The sequence below is a fragment of the Octopus sinensis genome, linkage group LG14 (assembly GCF_006345805.1).
Source record: "Octopus sinensis linkage group LG14, ASM634580v1, whole genome shotgun sequence".
NCBI lineage: Eukaryota > Metazoa > Mollusca > Cephalopoda > Octopoda > Octopodidae > Octopus > Octopus sinensis.
This window is the reverse complement of record NC_043010.1, coordinates 51249687-51274738: the sequence shown is the minus strand read 5'-3', so window position 1 is coordinate 51274738 and position 25052 is coordinate 51249687. Positions and strand designations below refer to the sequence as shown.

The following is a 25052-nucleotide window of genomic DNA, read 5'->3' as shown; positions in this document are numbered from 1 at the left end:
GACCTCGGCGGAATTCGAACTCAGAACGTAGCGGCAGACGAAATACCTATTTCTTTACTACACACAAGGGGCTAAGCACAGAGAGGACAAACAAGGACAGACAAACGGATTAAGTCGATTATATAGACCCCAGTGCGTAACTGGTACTTATTTAATCGACCCCAAAAGGATGAATGGCAAAGTCGACCTTCTTCTTCTTCTTCTTCTTCTTTCTTATCCTTCTTCCTCCTCCTCCTCCTCCTCTTCTTCTTTCTCCTCCTCCTTCCCTTCTTCTTCTTCCTCCTCTCTCCTCTCCAACCTCCTCATCCTTCTCCCCTACCCCAGCCACTCCTCCTCCTTCTTCCATTAGTATTCAATGTAAGAGATGTCTACTCAACATTGATCAGTCCACCTTTAACTCTGTTAGTGTCTTGCTCTTCTAAGCTTACCCTTCAGATACTCTATTTAACTCTTAGGCAGGGTGATTGTTTCACACAAAAGCAGGGCATATCCTCACACTAGTGTAACCTGTGTAGTACATGTTTAAGGACCAACCCCGCTCTGATACTTTTATGCCTTAACCACAGAACCATCGTCTGTTATTTGACCCATAACTGGAGCCCTTGACAGGCACTAACATCCCGGGCCTTGCAGACCTGGGAGTACTGGGAACTAAGCGGTAACTTTATATTCTCATAATCTTCTGAACTCCCTAGTTGGAGCCTTAACACAAAATACAGTTTAATGTCTCACTCGGGATACATGTCTATCTATATGGGTAGTAAAACGTTCTGTAGACTTGTGTCAGACATTATGGTGAGAACAACACACCCTGTTAATTATAGGAATTATGAGAGATTAACTCCATCATTATCTCTTTCAAAGGTAACACTATCTGTGATCGCTATTTTGTTGTTTCAAATTACGATCTTTTGAACAATTTTCATTATAGTTAATAGTTGTTGTTTGACCCAAGGTCAAAATTGATTGAGCGAAAAAAGCATGACCAAAAGCATTCCAGCTATGACAATCTTGCATGTTTAGGAGTATCTGGGAGTGTATTGTCTTGTACTGTTGTTATATTGGAGTTTGGTAGCTGGGGGGTCCGAAAATGAAGGGGAGATAATAGAAACAATTGAAATTGATAAATGGAATTGATTATAATGAAATTATTATTGTATTTGATAGCTAAAAGACGCACAGGAATATTCGATGCACCCTAATTTTAGTAATGTATACTCAGGAAAAATGTTTTCAGTGTATTAAAGCGTGCAATATTTAAACCAATCAAGCAGTAAGTTACAAAACATTGTTAAAGTACCTTAACTCTAGCAGAAAACATTACTGTATATAACAAGTAAGCAGTAAAGTTGACTATGAAGCAAAAATCTATCTATCATTCTATCTATCAGCCTGCCCTTCTGTGTATCTATTTAGGATCTCTTCTGTTTGGCTGCCACATTTCAATTTCTTTAATTTTTCTTTCAGGTGATTTCATAATTGGTGTATTGCTGTAGTTTTGTATAGTAATCATTGACATGAAATTCATTTTCACTGTAAATCAACAAATAAAGAGGTAATAGCTTTTAAAATTTGCAAACTTTGACCACGTACACCAAATTAAAAAATTTCCAGAGGTGCAGCCAAACAGAAAAGATCCCTTACTTATTTATCTACCTATCTACTTTTATATCCACATCCATATCCATAAATCTTTTATCTATCCTTAATCTCTTACATCCATGAACGTTGTAAACTTTCATATCCCTATATATATATAGGGAGAATATATATATATATATATATATATATATATACATATGTGGAAAACCGGTGTGTGTTTGTGGCATTGTTAGTTAACTCCGACATCATTTTATTGATTTTGATGAAATTTGATATGTGAATAGAATTCATGTCTGGAAACCTCGTTACATACGTAGTTTGTTGAAAAAATCGACAATACGGCTCCTGGAAGGGACCTTTATATCTACCTCATATAAACATTCAAGGGAAATAACCTGTAGCACCTGAACAATATTTTTTTAAACACTCAAGGGAAATAACCCATTTCATTGTTTATGTTCGATTACTTTGAATATTGATTTTTATGTGTCCTATTTCTAATTTTTGCTGACAATATCACTTTTATACTTTATTTGACACATGAGTAGAATTTATGTCTGGAAACCTCATGACATACTTAGATTGTTGAAAAAAATCGATAATAGGGTCCTTGCAATGGATCCTTCTATCTACTACATATTACTAATATTTTATTTAAATAACCCAAGGGAAATAATCCATACCACCTGCAGATTTTAGCAAAGTGATCAATATTTGATTCTCATGATCAGCCGACCTAATTCTGCATTTCACCACTCACAGTTTTGAACTGCTAAACATTATTATTGCACTTCCTTAATTTGAATATTAAACATTAAAGACTTCATTCATACATTTCTATACATACATACTTTTTTGAATGCCCATTACTCCAATAATTCTTCATTTTTACAGTTACACATTTCCATGATAGTAGATAATTTTTTTTTATTCCACAACCTATTTTTAGTGGCTTCATGCAGGCATAGCATGTATTCAATCCTCGATTGCCAAATTTCACTTAACACTTCAATAGCACTCTTCTCATGATAAAACAATAGTTTTTTTGTGAATGACAGCAGTTATACATTACCTAGATGCCTTCGCTAAGCAGAATAAGGTCTTTGCTTCTCGCCAACATCCGAAGACCTCTCTCACCAACCTTCAACAATCTCTCCCTCCTCCAGCTGACAGTTTTTTGTATTTTTTCGTGATGGAAAATACACCTTTTGTGGCAGTTATAACGAAATTGCTTTCTTATATCAGAAAAATAAGGTGTTTCAATAGAACATCTTTACCCATGGGAATTACCGGGTACACCAACTAGTATATATATACAAATATATATGTGTGTGTGTGTGTATACATACATACACATACATCCCTATGAAAATTAAACCTCTTTGGACTTCATTTTATCTTATTTTTTAAAAATTTTATTTTAATTTAATTCTAATTTTATTTTACTTTCTCCTTTACTTTCCTAATCTCTCCTACTAACAGCATTACTTTATTATCTTATCACAGTGAAAATATCCTACATGAATGATTACAGTAATAAAATAGGCAACTCTACATATAGGGGCTGGATGTTTTTTTCCATAGAAATAAGTGTATCAGTTATTTTCAATACATATCAGCAACAAATTTATTTGCAATTATGCATTTTTGCTACTTAATGAATACAGAGAAAGGGACAGTCCCTTTGGTCTTTCTAGGCTCTTCAAGAACTAATCCTGCATCCATCACTAATAATGAATTTTTACCCAGCTTGTTGGCTATTTGCGACATTAGTTTTGTTAATCAATGTTTTTTCTTTCCAAAATCAGTAGAGTCTAAATTTCCCTGAGCATGTGGTTACTGTGCAAAGACACTGAAATCTAGATTTAGCAATTCCATCGTCGTTGCTGGAAGCTTTTCACCTACTACTGATATACTTTTGTGGTTTTTAGCATTATTCATCCATATGAGATGCTTTCTCGAAACAAATATTGCAGTTCTCTGGCTTTCTACAGTATATCCATGTCAAGTAAAATATAAAGATTGCTATTTTGAACTAATACTGCTTCCATTGCTAATAATGAAATATTTGGCATTTTTTTTTGTTAATATTTTGCTGTTGACAGCAGTAATTTCATCCTCTGTATTTTACTGATTGTTTTTTTGTACCTCATTTCCCCCAATATTATCACAACATTATCATATTCTCCCATACCTCCAGCCTTGATTTAGACAGTGGAGATTAATTTTATGGGGATTTAACAGGTACTTCTAGTAGGCTGAATAACCATGTAAAGTAGCCTTTTTCGAGAAGTGGCCTGCATGCAACATGGGTTGCACTATGAAAAAAAAAAATCAAAGTAATTTTTCATTAGGTGTGCCATTCAGAAAGTCTTGCAAACTGCAGTTTGCCATAACTTACATAAAAGATCCTTCATCACGACAAGGTGGTGATGGGCATGGGTGAGAGAATTACAAATTTGTTGACAATTATCAACTTGCTTGCTTAAAAAGTGACAATGATTGAGTGAGGAAGAGACTTGGTCTTTTTAGAATGTAGAAACTCCATTTTCTTTCATGTATAAACCTACACAAATTCTTCTGTATGTAAACCCATCAAAAATGTCCAAATTTTAACCATTTTTTAAAAATCTTGAACTTAGTAAGTCTAAAACTTCTGGAGAATAGTTCAGATTGTTATACTCAGACACGCTTAAATATTTGCCTTCAGACATTTTATATTTCTTAGAATAAATAATTTTCGGATGCTTTAAGGAGAAAATTCATAATATATATGCTACAAAACTTACCCCTTACTAGACAGCAATATCTAAGTGTTATCTATCTTTTGATTATTTTTTAAAATAGTCAAAAATCAACTTAAGTAAAAAATATAATTTCTATTAAATTTTTTATTTAGATGGATTTTTTACTGTATTTAAAAATCCAACTTTACTCTTTTAGTTGTTTCAGTCATTTGACTGTGGCCATGCTGGAGCACTGCCTTTAGTCGAGCAAATCAACCCTGGGACTTATTCTTTGCAAGCCCAGTACTTATTCTATCAGTCTCTTTTGCCGAACCACTAAATGACAGGGACATAAACACACCAGCATCGGTTGTCAAGCAATGCTAGGGAGACAAACACAGACACACAAACATATACACACACATACATATATATATATATATATATATATATATATATATATATATATATATACATATATACGACCGGCTTCCTTGAGTTTCTGTCTACCAAATCCACTCACAAGGCTTTGGTTGGCCTGAGACTATAGTAGAAGACATTTGCCCAAGGTGCCATGCAGTGAGACTGAACCCAGAACCAGATGGTTGGTAACCAAGCTACTTACCACACAGCCACTCCTGCGCCTATAACTTAAAAAGTTTTGAATTTCTGAAAAATATACTTTATGTTTTGCCCCGCCAGCCAATCTTATATTTATTTGAAATTTGGTATTTTGCTTATATTTCCTCTCTCCAGAGGTCCCTAGTCAACAAGTTGCAGGCTATTACCAGGCCAAAGATCAGTACTGGGCCATGGATAATTTGGTTAATGGGTTGCACCGAAAGAATCAATTTTTAGAGTTTAAATTGTGTATATACTTTTCTACTCTAGGTGCATGGCCTGAAATTTTGGGGGAGGAGGCCAATCAATTTGATCGACCCCAGTACACAACTGGTACTTAATTTATCGACCCCAAAGGGATGAAAGGCAAAGTTGACCTTGGCGGAATTTGAACTCAGGATGTAAAGACAGACATTGTGAATATTACAGTGTTATAGCAGTAGAAGTTGTGTATATTACAATGTAGTAATTGAAGAAGACACTTGCCCAAGATGCCACGCTGTGGAACAAGACCCAGAATTTGTAGTGGGAAAGCCAGCTCCTTATCATAGTATTGAAGATGCCAGACTCACAAATGAAATAATACTATGAAGGACATACAGGAATCTTTTGGAAAAAGGCTAAAGTTAAAACATTCTATTACGTGTTGTGTCACAAAGGTTGTTTTTATTTTTTATGGGAAATAAACCAAACCTTCTCTTTTTCTTCTTGCAATAAATTGGACTCAATAATAAAGTTACCTAAGTTTGAAATGGCAGTGCTAAACTGGGTGAGAGATGACCAATCCTGTCTGTTTAGGCTACGTAGGTCTTTGTTGTCATCTTTTCTTTTCCAAAGAGGGTAAGGGTATGATTTTGAGGGATACTCAATTGCTCTTTCTAACATGCTAAATGACAAAGGGTTCTCAGCCATTTTTATCTATGGACCCCTTTGATTACTATTTTATTCTGGTGGACCCCATAACCATTTGATGTTTAAAATCTAGTTTTATAGAAACTTCTTTCAAAATTCCTATTTTGTTTTTCACACATTAACTTGTGTCGGTTGAATTACGTAAGATATTAGAGAAAGAAACTTATCTGTTTCTTGCAATACATACCAATACATATATCTAAAGCAAATTTTTTTCAGGGGTCCTTAAAATACTATTGTGGATTCCCAGTTCACTATTTTGTTAATTGAACCCCACCCCCAATCTTATATGGATTCTCAGGGGCCATATGGACTTCAGTTGAGAGAGAACCACTGATTCTTTATTCGATGTTGTACAACGTGACATTTCAGTCTTGACTATCCGGTTTGTGTAGTATCTAAAACTACATTGGATACTTGTAGTTTTGTATACAAGACACTATCCAATGTGTGATTAAAAAAAAAAATTTAGACATTGTCTTTCTTTACTCGACTTATACGTTTGCTTTCTGCCTCTTCTTTTAAGCCTTTCTGACGAGTTGTAGTGCATCTGAGCACGGTAAGCTAATTATTTTTATCTGTGCCAGTAGCACGTAAAAAGCAACAACTGATCGTGGCCGCTGCCAGCCTCCCCTGGCACCTGTGCCGGTGGCACGTAAAAAACACCCACTACGCTCACGGAGTGGTTGGCATTAGGAAGGGTATCCAGCTGTAGAAACACTGCCAGATCAGACTGGGCCTGGTGCAGCCTCCTGGCTTCCCAGACCCCGGTCGAAGCGTCCAACCCATGCTAGCATGGAAAGCTGACATTAAACGATGATGATGATGATGATGATGATGTGTTTTAAGGCAGGGAGTTGGTCGAATTGTTAGCGAATTGAACAAAATGCTTATGTTCTGTGTTCAAATTCCGCCAAGGTTGACTTAACCTTTCATTCTTTCGGGATCGCTGAAGTAAATACCAGTTGAGCACTAGAGACGGTGTTATCGACTTACTCCCACCATTAAAATTGTCGGCCAAAATTTGAAACCAAAGGCGGCGAGCTAGCAGCATTGTTAGAGTGCAGGACAAAATACTTAGCAGTATTTCGTCTGTCTTTATGATCCACCCAGATCGACTTTACCTTTCATCGATAAAATAAGTACCAGTCATGTACTAGGTCGATGAGACTGATTAACTGGCCTTCCACAAAATTTCAGGCCTTATGTCTGTAGCAGAAGGGATTACTACTATTGATAAGAGGGAACATTTCGCTGCTATTTCTAGCGCGTTGTGCGTCTGCATAAAGACTGACAGTGTTTGTTCAAAGTAATCTCCCCTCGTCTTCTCTACCGGAAATAGGTGGAGCAGATAATGACGTGGATTCCTCAAGTTACGAAGATCCACCAAAACAAACCAATTTTTGGTTAAGGTGATTTATAACAACCATCTCCTCCACTAAGGTTAGCTATGCTTTTATTACAATCGTCTCTTCACCTTTTGGGAAACCACACCTGTCGCCGTAACAAGTCGATTGTCGTTTCTCTATAAATTGGAAATGCGTTTTATAATTTGGTTTTCGTGGTTTTAACCTACCCCTGTCCAGTTTTTTATTTACAAATGTCAATTTCGTCTTGAACGTCTTTCGTATATTCGATATATTAAATGCGAATAATGTTCTTGTTTTATAACCTAAATTTCGTTTTAGTAGTTATTATACCGTGTATAACAACATCAACTGCGAGCTAACCTCTACTAAGCGCTTCTGTTGCTAGTAACAGCAGCCAAAGTCTTTCAAATCACACCCCACGGTCTTCAAACGGGTCACATTGAACGATGTAGTTCTAGATAGATAAAATAACTAGATTGTCAAGGCAAAAGTAATTTTGATGAAGGCCGACCTTGATCAAATTCTAAACATTAGAATTTCCCTCCCCAGTTCACCCCAAACGTTTACAATTTACAATGCATCAGCTTCTTTCCTATCTTTTAAAAATGAATGTATTTAGTGGTAGTAATGTTTTCTTATAACCTAAATGTCATTTCGTATTTATAATGCAATTTTTTAAACTAAAGATTTCCTAATAATTCACTTAAACTATTTACTATCATGATTAACCAAGTGTCGACTTCATATTTTGAAAATCGGATAGATATATTACTATCATTTTATATCTTTTTTTTTTTTATCAAACTGCATTTCGTATTTATACCCGAAATAAACACTCCTTAACCTATTTCTTATTTATAATGCTTCAAACACTCGATAACAAACCTTCTTGACACAACATTCAGTTCTTTAATACTAAACCTGTTTTCTACCTTCGATCAAAGTTTAATGTAAGGATTTTTGGCCATCAAAACGAAAGCTTGCCGAATTTTTGTTCTTATCCTCCAAAAAGAAAAAAATAAATTAGCTGTTTTACTTGAAATCCTCAAAATGTTTATTTTCTAAATTAACTGAAGCATGTAATTCTGCAAGCAAACACTGACAAAGGTAGGACCTAACTGAAATCACTGCGAAATTATTTTATACGACAGAAACTACCCCTCCCACACAAAAACATGACAACTGACTGATTTTAATAGTTATTGAATTGTGTGTATAGTAATATTTAATTGCGAGACGTGGGCGCTTCAGTTTGCTAGCAACAGCATCCAAAGCCTTTCGAATCACACCCGACAGTTCATAAAAAAAAAAGGCTAACATATCTTAAATATTGCTATTATAATTCCATTTGTATCTTCGATGCCGGAAAGAAGCACACCGTCTGTCGACTTCCTTAGAAAAAGTACTCGATGTGCTTCTTTCGAAAAGGTTTCAGAAATGTTATTTAAAAAAACCCAAAGCAAATACAATAAACGAGAATAATGTTTTCGTAGCTAAAATTCATTTCTAATATATTTCGTTGTATTATATATATATTGTGTTGGTCGACCTCAACTGTTGATAGAGACCTCAACAACCTCTTAATATATGTACTGTCTTAAACTTGAATTTATTCATATTAGTAATATTATATATATATATACATATATATATTTATAACCCCCAAAAAACAACTTCGATATCTAGCTATGTATTATAATTTCATAAATGTTGTTGACTGTATTTAAAACGAGCCAACTACGATGTTCCCGTACGTGGTCTGTTCGTCTTGCTAAAAAATACAGCGAAATCTCCCCTTAAGCAACACCCTAACGCTACTGTCTTTTAAAAAGAAAGGGCTTATTCGATAACGTGGCCCTATCTATAATACTATGCCTGTAAAAAAATTTAATTGAGACGGTCATGATGGAATGTCTTTGGTCACAGGTCAGCTCGGTCACACTGTTGACTTGGAACTTGAAATCAAAACAAGTCTTTCCAGTGTAGACGCGCGACGTGCTACAAATAGCAACTAAATCTCCTTCAAATCACAGCATGCCGTTACAAAAGATGAAAGGACTTATATATCTAATGCAATCCTAGATAATTTAAAAAGTCTGAATGTCCAATACTGGCTATACATCGACCAAAAAGAAAAACAAGGAAACGGATTTTTTCGGGGTGCAGGAAGAGTTTTTCATAGCTTTACTAAATTAGATATCTTCTCTCCTCAATGGCTTCTAGTTTTATATTAAAATATTTTGATTAATAATAAATGCAAAAGAAGATTCATTGCGATTAGTCTAAAGGCATAGCAAATATTATTTACATAGCGGTAGATGCTTTTATAATTCCGTATCTGAAATTATGATGATCTGAGGATAGAACGTGTTAATTAAAATATCAATGAATGCATATTAGATTAGGATACATCTATATATCCTTTAGTTTTATAAATCCGAATATGGCTAGGAAAAAACACGAGATGTGTGGAGTATAACTTAAATGATATTTAATTTGAAAGAATCATTGTTTTTCCTCGTCTTTTCCTCCTACGAACCTACAAACTCGTAAATAACATCGCTTTTGCATTCACACTTCTTTAAGCGTTTACATTATATATATATATATATATATGGCCTGCTCGCTTAGCCAGCGGGGTGGCGTCATTTGAAGGCTAAAACAATGCCAAGCGCATTGTGATCAGCGATGTGTAACAACATCTGATAGCCTGGTCGGGAAAAAAAATATATGTATGTATGTATGTATATATATATATATATATGTATGTATATGATATTAAAATGGGGAACGTGTATGTTTATGTATATCTATCTATCTATCTACCTACCTACACTCACACATATAATGTCAAACCTCCTATAAAACCTACCATTAACAGACCAGCCAACGCGAGATCCTCTACGTGGTCTGTCTGCCTACTAGATGTAGCAGCAAAATCTCTTCCGTAGCATACCCTACCTTACCACTTTACCGTCTTAAACAACGCAAGTACGCACTAATGTTTTTCACACCTCTGGAAAAGACAGGATGATCACGGTTAATATACCTTGATCTTGTTCATAGACTCAAGTCGTGAATGGAATTTTTTTTAATGAAAATATAAATAAATCCTTGCTGTTGTTATCTAGAGCAGAGCATTCTTGACCGGGTGGGTATGCCTATTATTAAGGACTTTTCAGTTGTGTTAGGCCCTGTATATCTCGGACTATATTATATTATGTGTTTTTGCTTCTTTTTTTTTTTACGGTAAGGTGTAATTTGATTTTGTTTGCTAGTTCTTGCAGGCCGACCAACTACGTAGATGTTGCCCTTTCGTTGTTTTGATAAACGTAGGTTTATGATGTAAATTCGGTCTCGTCCGATCATTTATTTCGTCATAATGAAGAAAGAACGACCGAGATGAAAGTCCTCAACTTGTCCAATCCGATCATTTGTATGTATGGGGGTCCGGACAGAGGGCCCCATAGTTAAAGTGTGAAAGTGGACAAAGGCCCCACGGTTATATTTTTTGTTGTGTTAACAACAAAGACGAGGACAAATATCCGTCAAATGTAAATAATGTAATTTTTTCTTTTCTTTTCACCTTCCACTTGTTTCAGTCATTGGGTTGTGGCCATGCTGGGGCACCGCCTTGAAGAATTTTTATTTGAATGTATCGACCCCAGAATTAAAAAAAATTTTACTCGTTGCAATTATTAGGCAGCGACCGCCCATGTTGAGGCACCACCTTGAAAATTTTTTAGATGGCTATATGGAACCCAGGATTTTTTTAAAGCCTGATCAAACCACTTCTATGATATATTTAGTTTTTTTTTTTCATTTTACTTGTTGCAGTTATTAGACTACGGCCATGCTGGGGCACCACCTTGAGAAATTTTTAGTCGAATGTATCGACCCCATAAGTTTTTTTTCAAATGATTTTCAACCAGCGCATGAAATTAAGCCTAGGAGGTTGCTCTACATGCTAGAAACAACAGCCAAATCTTGCAAATTTTTATTCATCCCCCCCCCACCTCGGTTATATTTTTCTGGTTTTTCTTCATTTTTTAAAATTTTCTAAAAATGTTTTTACTTGTTTCAATCATTGGACTGCGGTCATGTTGGGGCACCGCCTTGAGGAATTTTTTAGTCGAACATATCGACCCTAGAAGCTTTTACATTTAAAACTACATGTACGAGTACACAGTATTGAACTTCCAATTTTTATGAAATTGTTTTCACGGTTAGAAAATGTGAAAAACGCATCATATTGCTGGAATATCTTTTATTGAAATTGACAAGATCAGTGTTAGGGATGAGCATGTCGCTGATTAAGTATTTCAAGCAGTTCATCTGGGTGAGCTAGTCTTTTGCATGCCGACCCCCATTCGACCTCTTGGCTATCGCCGCCTTACTGGCACGTGAAAAACATTCGAGCAAGGTCGTCGCCAGAGCTGCTGGACTGGCTCCTGTGCAGGTGGCACATAAAAAGCACCATTTGAACGTGGCCGTTGCCAGTACCGCCTGACTGGCCCTCGTGCACCCACTACACTCTCAGAGTGGTTGGTGTTAGGAAGGGCATCCAGCTGTAGAAACTCTGCCAGATCAGATTGGAGCCTGGTGCAGCCATCTGGTTTGCCAGACCTCGGTCAAATCATCCAACCCATGCTAGCATGGAAAGCGGACATTAAACGATGATGATGATGATGATGAATTCCTTGCTGCCCCACTTTGGCAATCCCTGATCAAGGAGATCCTGCGCAATTGAAAATCAATCTTCTTTTTGAGACAACCACACTTTACTTACAAGCGCTGCTATAAACAAAGGAAGTGAGCAAGAACATTATAATTTAGTGTGCATGTATGGCGAAGCTCAAGGTCAATCTGTGCCAAGTGGCTTCACTTTGCATACTAACAGCAGTCCCAATACTTTTTGACCAGACCTCATCTGTACAGCACATCGCGTTAGTGGTTGTGCTTTTGATTCCTGGATAGGCCAGTGCATTTTTTCTTTGAACAATACACTTCATTTCATGTTGCTTCAATCTACTCAGCTATAATGAGTACCAGCTGAGTGCTCATGCAACTCTCTCTCTCCCTCCTATTATCACAGCCTCTGTGTTCCAGTGGGTGAAGTATGACAGTGCTGACATACACACACCTGATGGGATTCTTTCAGTTTCCACCTACCAAATCCACTCACAAGGCTTTGGTAACCCAAGGCTTACAGTAGAAAAAACATTTGCCCAAGATTCTGCACAAGTGGAACTGACTCTAAAACCACATGGTTGGGAAAGAATCTTTTTAATGATACAGACACACCTATGCCTCTCTCTATCTCTCTCGCTATATATATATATCATGTGACCGACCAGGCTATCAGATGTTGCTACACATCACTGGTCACAATCATTGTTTTAGCCTTCAAATGATGCCACCCTGCTGGCTAAGTGAGCAGGCCAACAGAAGAAAGTTGTGGTGAAAGAGTACAGCAGGGATCGCCACCACCCCCTGCTGGAGCCTCATGGAGCTTTTTTAAGTGTTTTCACTCAATAAACACTCACAACACCCGGTCCGGAAATCGAAACTGCAACCCTACGACTGCGAGTCCGCTGCCCTGACCACTGGGCCATTGTGCCTCCTCATACATACATACATACATACATATACATATATATATATATATGTATATCATCATCATTTAACATCCATATTCCATGCTGGCATCAGTTGAACAGTTTGACAAGGACTGATGTGTCCTAGGACTACATTAAGCACCAATGTCTACTTTGGAATGGTTTGTATGGCTTGGTGCTCTTCCTAACACCAACCACTTTGCAGTGTAGATTGGATATTTTTTCATCCCACCTGTACAATTGAGGTCACCTTGCAGTTTGCAGGACTAAGAGCCCTGGAGCAGGAGAGGTCAGCTTCATGATAGGGAGCGAGGGGATACTTTGAGAGACAAAAGGTAGAGTAGTTTCCTGCAGAGGGATCTGCATGGCTACTCACATCTAGTATGGGTATAATATATATATATGTGTGTGTGTGATAAACTTCTTAGTTTCCTTCAATGAAAGCAACTTATTAGACTCTGGTTGGTCCATGGCTTTAGTAGAAGACATTTGCCCAAGATGCCAGAACTAAGGCGGCGAGCTAGCAGAAGCGTTAGCACGCCGGGCGAAATGCTTAGCAGTATTTCGTCTGGCGCTATGTTCTGAGTTCAAATTCCGCTGAGGTCGACTTTGCCTTTCATCCTTTCGGGGTCGATTAAATAAGTACTAGTTATGCACTGGGGTCAATGTAATCGACTTAATCCGTTTGTCTGTCCTTGTTTGTCCCCTGTGAGTGTAGCCTCTTGTGGGTAGTAAAGAAATAGGTATTTCGTCTGCTGCTATGTTCTAAGTTCAAATTCTGCTGAGGTTGACTTTGCCTTTCATCCTTTCGGGGTCGATTGAATAAGTATCAGTTACGCACTGAGGGTCGATGTAATTGACTTAATCCATTTGTCTGTCCTTGTTTGTCCCCTGTGAGCAGTAAAGAAATAAGTGGGCAGTAAATTGTGGGCAGTAAATTGTGGGCAGTAATTGTGGGCAGTAAAGAAATAAGAACTAAGTGGTTGTAAAGCAAATTTCATAACCACACAACCATGCTCACGTCTATGAAATTCTTTTTACAACCATAGCTAAATATCTCTTAAAGATAAATTGTTCTATGCCATTTTTTTTTTGTTACATGGTTCTATGTCAGTATCATACAGTGTGCAGTAATTGGTATTTTCAGTAACTTCATTTTAGAGATTCTACTAATTACAGATGAGGAGTAGATCTTTTGTTTTATATTAACGATGTATGTAAGTGTTTTGTTATCCAATAACAATGTCTGTGGAAGCAGAGAAATATTCCCAGAAGACCTGCATGTTTTTTTTAACAGACAGAAATGTAGGTTTGCTTATTACTAGTTATAGTTCATGAAGAATTCTAGTCCAGCGAATCAACCCTAGTGCTTATTTTAATAAAATCTGGTACTTATTCTATTGGTCTCTTTTACTGAATTGCTAAGTCACGAGGACATAAACACACCAACACCAGTTGTCAAGTGGTGGTGGTGAGACACACACACACCTACTCTTTTACTTATTTCAGTCATTTGGCTGTGGCCATGCTGGAGCACCGCCTTTTTAGTCGAGCAAATTGACCCCAAGACTTATTCTTTGTAAGCCTAGTACTTATTCTGTCGGTCTCTTTTGCCAAACCACTAAGTTACGGGGACGTAAACACACCAGCATCGGTTGTCAAGCGATGTTGGAGGGGACAAACACACACACACATATATAGATATATACATATATACGACGGGCTTCTTTCAGTTTCCGACTACCAAATCCACTCACAAGTCTTTGGTCGGTCCGAGGCTATAGTAGAAGACACTTGCCCAAGGTGCCACGCAGTGGGACTGAACCCGGAACCATGTGGTTGGTAAGCAAGCTACTTACCACGCAGCCACTCCAACACCTATATACACACATGTATATATGACAGGCTTCTTTCAGTTTTCATTTGCCAAATCCACTCACAAGAACTTTGGTCAGCCCAAAACTGAAGTAGAAGACACTTGTCCAAAGTGCCATGCAGTGGGACTGAAACCCAGAACCATGTGGCTGAGAAGCAAACTTCTTACCAGACAGCCACACCTGCATCTATAATCTATTCATAATTTGTTTTCAAACCTAATAATTTTTTTTCGTCTTTCTGCTGTAGACACAAGGCCTGAAATTTTTAAGGTAGTTGGGGTTAGTTAGTTATATCAACCCCAATGCTCAACTGACACTATTTTATTGACCCCACGCAATGATAAAAGGCAAAGTTGACCTTGGTAAAATTTTAACTCAGAACCAGGGCTGTAGTGTCAAAGTTGGAGTAGGAAACAATTAAGGGGTAGCTGGAGTCAGAGTCGGTAAAACTATACCAACTCTGATTCTGACTCACAATGTCTTTATTCTTTAATATAAACTAGTTATAACATATAGGCCTACTCAAAGTACAAGTGTATGCACATGCTTTATGAGATGTGTAGACCACAATCTCTCAATTACATAAAGAGGAGTCAGAGTCAGGGGTGTCAATAGTATAGGAGTCGGAGTCAAAGTTTTTTGTTTTGACTCCACAGCCCTGCTTGGGACATAATGTCGGAAGAAATGCTGCAAAGCGTTTTGTCCAGTGGGATCTTTACCTTTTGACTGACAGATTTAGAAAAAATGCTTTTTGTAACTAAACACTTCAAACTTCATATAGTGGTAGAATGTGTCATATAAAACATCTTTTACTGTTAGCATTTTTGAGAAAAGTTTATATTTACGAAGTTATTTCGTGTTAAAGTTGTCGTATTTTGATAATTTCAACCAATGATGTGTATTCAGCTGAATAAAATCACTGCTGTTGTTTGTCAATAACAACTTCTGGCGGTGTATATTTCATTTGTCACTGTTATTTATGACATCATTCGTGCATTTGTACTGGTTTTAGCTTTAAGGTTTTAGTTACAAAAATTTAATTTCTCTATCTGCCGTTCAAAGGGAACGTCCAGTGTGCAAATGATTCTGATAGCCCGTTGCCCTTAGGTTTGTTTTCAAATCTAATAATACAAACTCAGATACAAAATCAGGTTGAAGTTGTATTAGAAGTAGCCTAAAGTTTGTATATTGATATATGATTAACACTTATGTCAGAGAAGGATTTGAGCTTAGCAAGCGTGAACACCCCATGACAGTCACCACCATATGTTACCCCTTTCTACATAGTGTAGTAACAGGTGGGAATGAAGGAAGTTGCTTAAGATAACAATTTAATCTTTTAACGAAAAACATATTTGTATTAGGTTTATTGATTTTTGTACTAGTACATTTTTTTTCACTATGGCAGTGGTCTAGAGAGAGAGAGAGATCAATATCAAATGTTGAAAAAGAGTAAAAATTAAATTGACAAGTTATTTGTCATTTTTAGAAAAACAAGTAAAAATTGCAAAGGAGAGAGAGTCTCTAATAGTTACAGACTAAAGTTATACTTGTTGTGTAGTAGAAGTAGTAGGTGCTGTTGTTGTCATTTGTCCATCTGCCCTGATCCACCCTGATTGAACAAACCTCTAATTGCAACTGAGCTATTTAAAAAAAATCTTAGACATTTTCTCTTGTAAAATCTACTTCACACTAACATTGTTTTTGTTTGTTCCCTCTTGAGCCATGCCTGGCTCATAGGGTTGGTTTCTTGGTTTCCTTGGCGTATAGGTTCCCCACCTGGACAGGATGCCAGTCCATCACAGGTGAGCTGCAAGATGCAGGAGGAAAGAGTGAGAGAAAGTTGTGGCGAAAGAGTCAGCAGAAGTTCGCCATTACCTTCTGCTGGAGCCGCGTGGTGCTTGGGTGTTTCACTCTTAAACACACACATCACCTGGTCTGAGATTTGAACCCATGATCCCTCAACCACGAGTCCGCTGCTCTAACCACTAGGCCATATGCCTCCACCACACTAACATTACATGGGATCAAAATATATTCAGGAAGGAGGGGAGTATGTCTTCTCAAACTTGAGACCTGCCCTGAATGCATAGAACTGAGGGCGCTTCGCTAAAAGGTGTCCAAGAACCAAATGGTGATGTTAAACTGGGCCATAGGTAAAGTGTATCACCCAAGTAGACTGCAGTGGGAATAGAATCCAGATTGTAAAAAGCCAAAACAAATCTGTAAGGCATTGTGTCCAACTCTATTGATTCTACCTGCCCATTGCCAACACTGTAATGAGTCTACCTAGATGCTGCTAAAATCTGACAACTGGACCTGTCTGCTGCTGAAGGTCTGATAATTCTCCCTATTCATTGCTGACACCCTAACAATTTTACCTGTTCATTACCAACACTGACAATTCTACCTTTCCACCACTGATGGTTTAACCCTTTTATTACCGTATTTCTTTAAAGATGTTCTGTGTTTCTTCCAATTATTTTAAATATAACAAAGAATTTAGTAAAATAACTTAGTTATCATTAAGCTGGTGTTAGGAACATAAATTGTGACTAAGGTTTGGTGGAAGATTTTAATTCAGAACTTATGAAAACAAGACATTTGTACTACAGAGCCAGAGACAGTTTCAGCCGGGTTGGTATTGAAAAGGTCAATGTGTCTGCCTGTCCACTACTAAAACTTCTACTGTCCATCACTGGACAGCAATTCTACTATCCATAACTGATGATCTGATGATTCTACCTATCCACCTCCCTAGAATGGTGTTTTGTTTATTGACCCTGGAAGGATGAAAGGCAAAAACAATCTCAGCAGGATTTGAACTCAGAATGTAAGAAGCTGGAATAAAAACCATAATGCCCTGACAACTCTGCCAATTAGGAATTACAGAGGATCAAAATCCATTGAAAGTATATAGGTCATATATGAAAAGTGCATGGCTCATTGGTTAAAGCGTTGGGCTCACAATCATGAGTTGTGAGTTCAATTCTTGGACCGGGCTGTATTTTATGTTCTTCAGCAAGACACTTTATTTCATGTTGCTCCAGTTCACTCAGCTGCAGAAATGAGTTGCGACATCACTGGTGCCAAGCTGTATCAGCCTTTGCCTTTCCCTTGGATAACATCAGTGGCATGGAGAGTAGGAGGCTGATATGCATGGGCTACTGCTGGTCTTCCATAAACAACCTTGCCCAGACTTGTGCCTTGGAGGGTAACTTTCTAGGTGCAATCCTATGGTCATTCATGACCAAAGGGGGTTTCTCTCTATATAGGTCATAGGATCCACAGATGATAACTGAGAATCAAATGGTGGATAGGCTTGACTGTGTGGCTCAGAAGTTTGTTTCCCAACTGTTGGGTCTTGGATTCAGTCCCACTGTGCAGCACTTTGGGCAAGTGTCTTCTATTATAGTCCAATGTTGACCAAAGTCTTGTGAGTGGATTTCCTAGATGGAAGCTGAAAGAAACCTGTCATATATATTATGTACATGTGTGTGTGTGGTGAACCTGTTGCTGCTTGTTCCATGTAAAAAGCACTGGTGATGGTGCCATGTAAAAAGCACCCAGTGCACTCTGTAAAGTGATCGGCATTAGTAAGGACATCCAGCTCTAGAAGCTTTCCAAAACAGACAATGGAGCCTGGTGTGGCTCCTGGTTCTGCCAGCTCCTGTCAAACCAACCAACCCATGCCAACATGGAAAGCAGACATTAAATGATAATGAGAGGTATATATTTGTGTTTGTGTCTGTGTTATGTTTGATTCCTCCCCTCATTGCTTGATGACTGGTGTTGGTTTGTTTGTTTCCATGTTCTCTTAACTTAGCTGTTTGTCAAAAGTGACTGATAGAATAAGTATCAGGATTAAAAATAAGTACTGCAATTGAGTTGTTTGACTGAAACATTCAAGGCAGTGCCCCAGCATGGCTGTAGTCCATTGGTTGAAACAAGTGAAAGATAAACAATTAAACTCTTATTTGTATTGTAATAGTTTGGTTTGGAGATGAGGTTTATCTCTATGGACTTGGCAGACCCTCCATGACCATTGAGGTCAACACTTGATGTTCATGATTAACTACAAGTCGATGGCTGTACAAAAAAATTTGGGCAGGTAGGAAATTCTGTAGTGATGGGTGATGTTCCGGGAGGGGTTAGTGCGAGGCTTGTGAGAATACAATATGGGTGACAAGTAGACTCAAAGGAATGGGGTAGGCCACCTAACCAGTCCTGAGGAGAAGGAGACATTACCAGAAAACAGAAAAGCCAGGATTTGATACATATTGGTGAACAACCTCATGGCATTAGTTACATGGCCTTTATTATTATTATTATTATTATTATTATTATTATTATTATTATTATTATTATTATTGGTGTCGCACAGTATATAATATTGTGAGGTCATTGATTAAAGATATTGTGTCTACCAGGGGTTTCTACTGTTTGTCAAGTCACAACAAGGACCTCAGACAGATAGTACATTATGCAATATGCGTGCAGTTCCAAGTAATGCCAACTTTTGCAATACACCTAGATTGTAGGGTATTTCTTAAGTTTCAGATGTTTTTTCAGATTGAGTGATATTAAACCCAATGCTCCGATGACAATAGAGATAACCTTTATGTCTGACTCTCGTAGCTGCCACAATTTAATCTCAATTGTCAGGTTTCCATATTTATCAACCTTTACTCTTCCTTTCATGATATGTTGATCTCCTGGCACTGCCACGTCAATTATTAGGCACTCTTGTTTGTCCCTCCTAAAGGTTCGGTGCTCTAATACCGTGTCTGTCTGGAAGTCAAAGTTGCAGAGGATTTTTGCCTTTCACTTTTCATCTATTACCTTTTCCAGTGTATGTTGGTACCAAGCACCCGTGACCTCATCCATATTTACGGTATAGTAGCCAGTGGAGGTTTTGGGCTACCTTGTCATATCTGTGCTTGTACTCTGTCTACGCAAGACTTTCGCAAGCACTAACAATGTCACGCTTTCAACCCTCTTCCCACACATTCTGCAGAGGTCCGTTGCACTTGTGTGGTATATATTCTTTTGTACTGAGTTGGTAATCAATGCCTTGTCTTGGGCAGTGATTATTAGGCTTTCAGTATTCTTCATGCATGCAGCAGGCTTCTTTCAGTTTCCATCTACTGAAACCACTTACAAGGATTCAGTTGACCTGAGGCTATAGTGGAAGACACTTGCCCGAGGTGCTGTACACTGGGACTAAAACCAAGATCATATGGCTGAGAAGCAAACTTTTTACCACACACCCATGCCTGTACATATGAGGGGGTGCTAAAATGTTCCTGGTTTTCAAGGTATCATGAAAGGCCTGGTTGGAGGCCCAACCTTCTTAGTTCTTTTATAGGGCTTAAAAAGCTTGAAGGAATTCTGCAGTAAGTGTGTGAATCTGAGAGGGGAATATGTTGAATAAAATCATAATTAACTGATCCTCCTGTATTTTCTTTTGAGAAACTTTTCAAAACCCCCTTGAAAAAATATGTATATATATATATATATAAATTAAATAATAAGGGTAGAAATTGATATTAATCAATTAAAACCAGTGGCTTAGCATATTTAAAACTGAAGATTAAAAATTGTGTAACATACAAAATTAAGAGGAATGACCACTAAAGTGGACACCTAATATGCTAAACATAGATGTCAAATCATGGTGATGGCGATTTGACATCTATGTTTAGCATATTAGGTATCCACTTTAGCGGTCATTCCTCTTAATTTTGTGTGTGTATATATATATTATATATATATATATATATGCACATACATACAAAATATGGGTGTTTAGTTCACAGGTGAACTAAAGGATTAGGTACGCTAGGTAAGTGCTGCAATGGATTACTAGGGCTCCAAGGTTATAGCCGAAACTGTAGTTATGGAGCCATTGCAGATTTCCGATGCAGCAGATATATATTTATTACTGAACGTTGATATGTTCGCATCTCTTTTCTGGAGGTTTACAATATCAGGACTTTAACCCACATGGATTTATGTAGGATTGTACCTAAGGACTTATTACTACAAGATCGGAAAGTTGAACTGTGAACTTTCATACTTCTTTTTTCTTCTCTTTCTTCATTTCCTTATTCCTTTAATCCTGTCCTCTACATCTTCATTGCATTAATCTATACCCTTCTCATTTTCCTTATTTGTCTCCGATGATGGAATATCCCATACTCTGGGTTATTCCTGAAACAGCTGTAAGACTTTGAATATTTTTCCAATAATAGTAATGTATATGACTTGAGATCTTTGCCTTGCCTTAACGCTAGTTGTCCTCTTTAACAATTATGTATATATGTGTGTGTGTATGTATATATATATATTTATATATATATATATATATATATATATATATATATATATATATATATATATATATATAATGTGAGGGAATATTATTCCAAACTTACAGGGAAAAATTCAATTTAGAAATACTAAATCAAATTTCACAAAATATAATATATATATATATAAATGAGAAAAACCCACCTTTTATCAATTCAATATTGAAAAATTAAATTATACCATTTAGAAAAATTACATATTATAGATAAATTAAATATAAGATAAAACATATAACAATAATTAAGTAATGTGCAAAATAATAAATAAAAATAAATAAATAAATAAAACGTATATATTACTCTTTACTCTTTAGTCTTTTACTTGTTTCAGTCAGTTGACTGCGGCCATGCTGGAGCACCGCCTTTAGTCGAGCAAATCGACCCCGGACTTATTCTTTGTAAGCCCAGTACTTATTCTATCGGTCTCTTTTGCCGAACCGCTAAGTTACAGGGACGTAAACACACCAGCATCGGTTGTCAAGCAATGCTAGGGGGACGAACACACACACACACACATATATATATGTATACGACAGGCTTCTTTCAGTTTCCGTCTACCAAATCCACTCACAAGGCTTTGGTTGGCCCGGGGCTATAGCAGAAGACACTTGCCCAAGGTGCCACGCAGTGGGACTGAACCTGGAACCATGTGGTTGGTTAGCAAGCTACTTACCTCACAGCCACTCCTGCGCCTTATATATATATATATATATATAATATGTATACATATATACTCTGTCTCTATGTAAGTATGAGTATTTGAATGTGTGTACACACACACACACACACACACACACATGTAGGTCATATTTATTGAGCTGCGAGTGGAGGAACAAAAATAGGACACCATTACTGAGAATAAAAATTTCAAGTTTGTGACTAACAATCGGGAACAGAGATTTGTTGTGCGCCAATGATTTCACTGGTGTACTATGTTTATGAATGATATATTCTAATGATTAGGTGACTAAATTAAGATTCAGTGGTTGCTCGAGTGGATAGCAAAAGAATGAGTTCACCTGAGTGTCAGGTGTAATGGAAATAGAATAGTTGTTGCATTAGATACAACTGCATTGGCAACAAGGTATATACTAAAATATGCTACCATATATATATATATATATATAATTATTTGGACTTTGGGTATATGTTTAGTAGTATGCCAATTAAAGTACTTACACCATTTAGGCTACCTAATGTCATCCATGGTTATGATATAATTGTCACTAGATCTGTGTCAGGAATTTTGCAGTGTTTTTTGAGCTTATAATGAATGAGGGAAATGGAAAATGGAGTTAGCAAGACTCTTTATTCAACATAATGATCATTTTGACCTGTCCGGCATCTGTCCCTTATTGGTGAGATATTGCATGGCTACTTGTGATGCATTTGTCAGTGCAGGCGGCATCTTGTCATGTGTATTAGCCAACATCCTACGGGCAACCACAACATACCAAGTGGATTTCAGTATATTGTTGTTTGTTCATAAGGGCCAGTTTCCCGGTTTCCTTGGCATATAGGTTCCCCACCTGGACAGGACGCCGGTCTGTCGCAGGTGAGCTGCAAGATGCAGGAGGAAAGAGTGAGAGAAAATTGCAGCGAAAGAGTCAGCAGAAGTTCGCCATTACCTTCTGCTGGAGCTGCGTGGAGCTTAGGCGTTTCGCTCATAAACACACACATCGCCCGGTCTGAGATTCGAACCTGCGATCCCTCGACCACGAGTCCGCTGCTCTAACCACTAGGCCATGTGCCTCCAGATCTCAGTATATGTAGTGAAGTATCTTATTTAAAAGGAGACACGTGATGGGATGCAGCCTGCACTGATGGACACAACACAACTAGCAGTGCAAATATATCGCACCTGTAAGCAACAGATGCAGGATGAGTTGAAACAATTGTTGTGTTGAATAAAGATTCTTGCTAACTCCATTTTCTGTTTCCCTCTTTTATTGCACACACACACACACACACACACACACTGCTACTATATGGTTTCGGGTTCAACCCCACAGCAGGATTTGGTAGATGGAAGAATTTAGTAGAACGATTTGACCCCAGTATTTTTTTTTTTTTAAGTCTGGTACTGCCGAACTGCTAAGTTATGGGGACGAAAGCAACCAAGAACTGGTTGTCAAATAGCAGATGTGTGAGAGGGCACAAAGACACACACACATACACGCGCGTGCACACACACACATATATAACTGGCATCCGTGCTAGTGGAGTACTAAGAGCACCATTTGAGTGTGATCGTTACCAGTGTCGCATTACTGGTACTTGTGCTGGTGGTATGTGAAAAAAACATTCAAGTGAGGTCGTTGCCAATGCCACTGGACTGGCTCCTGTGCAGGTGGCATGTAAAAAACACTATTTGAGCGTGGCTGTTGCCAGTACCACCTGACTGGCCCTCGTGCCAGTGGAACGTAAAAGCACCCACTACACTCTTGGAGTGGTTGGTGTTAAGAAGGGCATCCAGCTATAGAAACTCTGCTAGATCAGATTGGAGCCTGGTGCAGCCATCTGGTTCACCAGTCCTCAGTCAAATCGTCCAACTCATGCTAGCATGGAAAGCGGATGTTAAACGATGATGATGATATATGTATGATATATGATATATGATGATATATGATACAGGTGTAGGAGTGGCTTGCTTACGAACCACATGGTTCCGGGTTCAGTCCCACTGCGTGGCACCTTGGGCAAGTGTCTTCTACTATAGCCTCAGGCCGACCAAAGCCTTGTGAGTGGATTTGGTAGACATATATGTATGTGTCTGTGTTTGTCCCCCCAACATCGCTTGACAACCAATGCTGGTGTGTTTATGTCTCCATAACTTAGCGGTTCGGCAAAAGAGACCGATAGAATAAGTACTGGGCTTACATAAGAATAAGTCCTGGGGTCGATTTGCTCGACTAAAAGGTGGTGCTCCAGCATGGCCACAGTCAAATGACTAAAACACGTAAAAGAGTAAAAGAGAATATATATGCACTTTTATGATGGACTTGCATATTTTCCACCTATCAGATTTACTCAGGAGGCAACAGTCAGCTGGAGCTGTAGAAGAAGACACTTACCTATGGTGCCGCACAGTGGGGCTAAACCCATAATCATGTAATTGCTAGGTATATTTCTTAACCATGAAGCCATGCCTGTGCTTATAAAAACTATACAAAAACGTAGTCATGAAGCAGAAATGGTATGTAAAATGTGGCAGCCAGGTAATTTTAATTAATCACATAAATTAATTTAAACAATTAAAATTTTTTGGTGAGTTGAGAAAATTGTTAGCACTATAGACAAAATGCTTTGCAGCATTTCTTCCAGTTCTATATGTTCTGAGTTCAAATTGCACTGAGGTTAGTTTTGCCTTTCATCCTATTGGGGCCGATTTATTAAAGTACCAGTGAAGTACTAGTCTTGGTGTTATTGACTACCCTCCATTCCCCAAAATTTCAGGCCTTGTGGCTGTCATAGAAAGAATTGTTAAAACCAAAGATATTCCAGCTGTGACAATCACACCTTTCATTTGGACATAGTGCATCTAGGACATCCAGTGTGTTGTGTCATTTTCAAGACAGTTAAGAGACTAAAAGGGGATTTGGCTGCTACCTTTACTAGGTCAAGCAACTGTATATAGTCTTCCATTTTGGTTCTTATGTATTGTGTTGTTACTTGACTCCAGATCAGCTCTGATCTAGTAGATCTACAATAAAAGACAGTCAAGTTCTGACCATCTCATCTTATTTATAGACATAGTATTATATCTATTATCTTATGTGACCTCCCCACCTCTTTTTTTTTTAGTTAATAGAGTATAATTTTTATGGATATTTGGCTGTTAGTTGTAGGTAGGTTGACCTATATATGTATGTGTGTATATATATATATATTATATATATATATATATATATATATATATATATATATATATATATATGATAATGTAAGGGGTAGA

At 37.6% G+C, this 25052-nt stretch overlaps 1 protein-coding gene across 1 annotated transcript in view; it reads left to right on the top strand.

Moving 5' to 3' along the window:
- The first annotated feature begins 7152 nt into the window (after positions 1–7152).
- LOC115219197 (dymeclin) overlaps positions 7153–25052 on the top strand; it is a 55661-nt gene continuing 37761 nt past the window's right edge. Inside the window, exon 1 of the mRNA XM_029789315.2 lies at positions 7153–7304. The gene's annotated coding sequence lies outside the window, so the exon portion shown is untranslated. The remainder of the gene's footprint in view (positions 7305–25052) is intronic.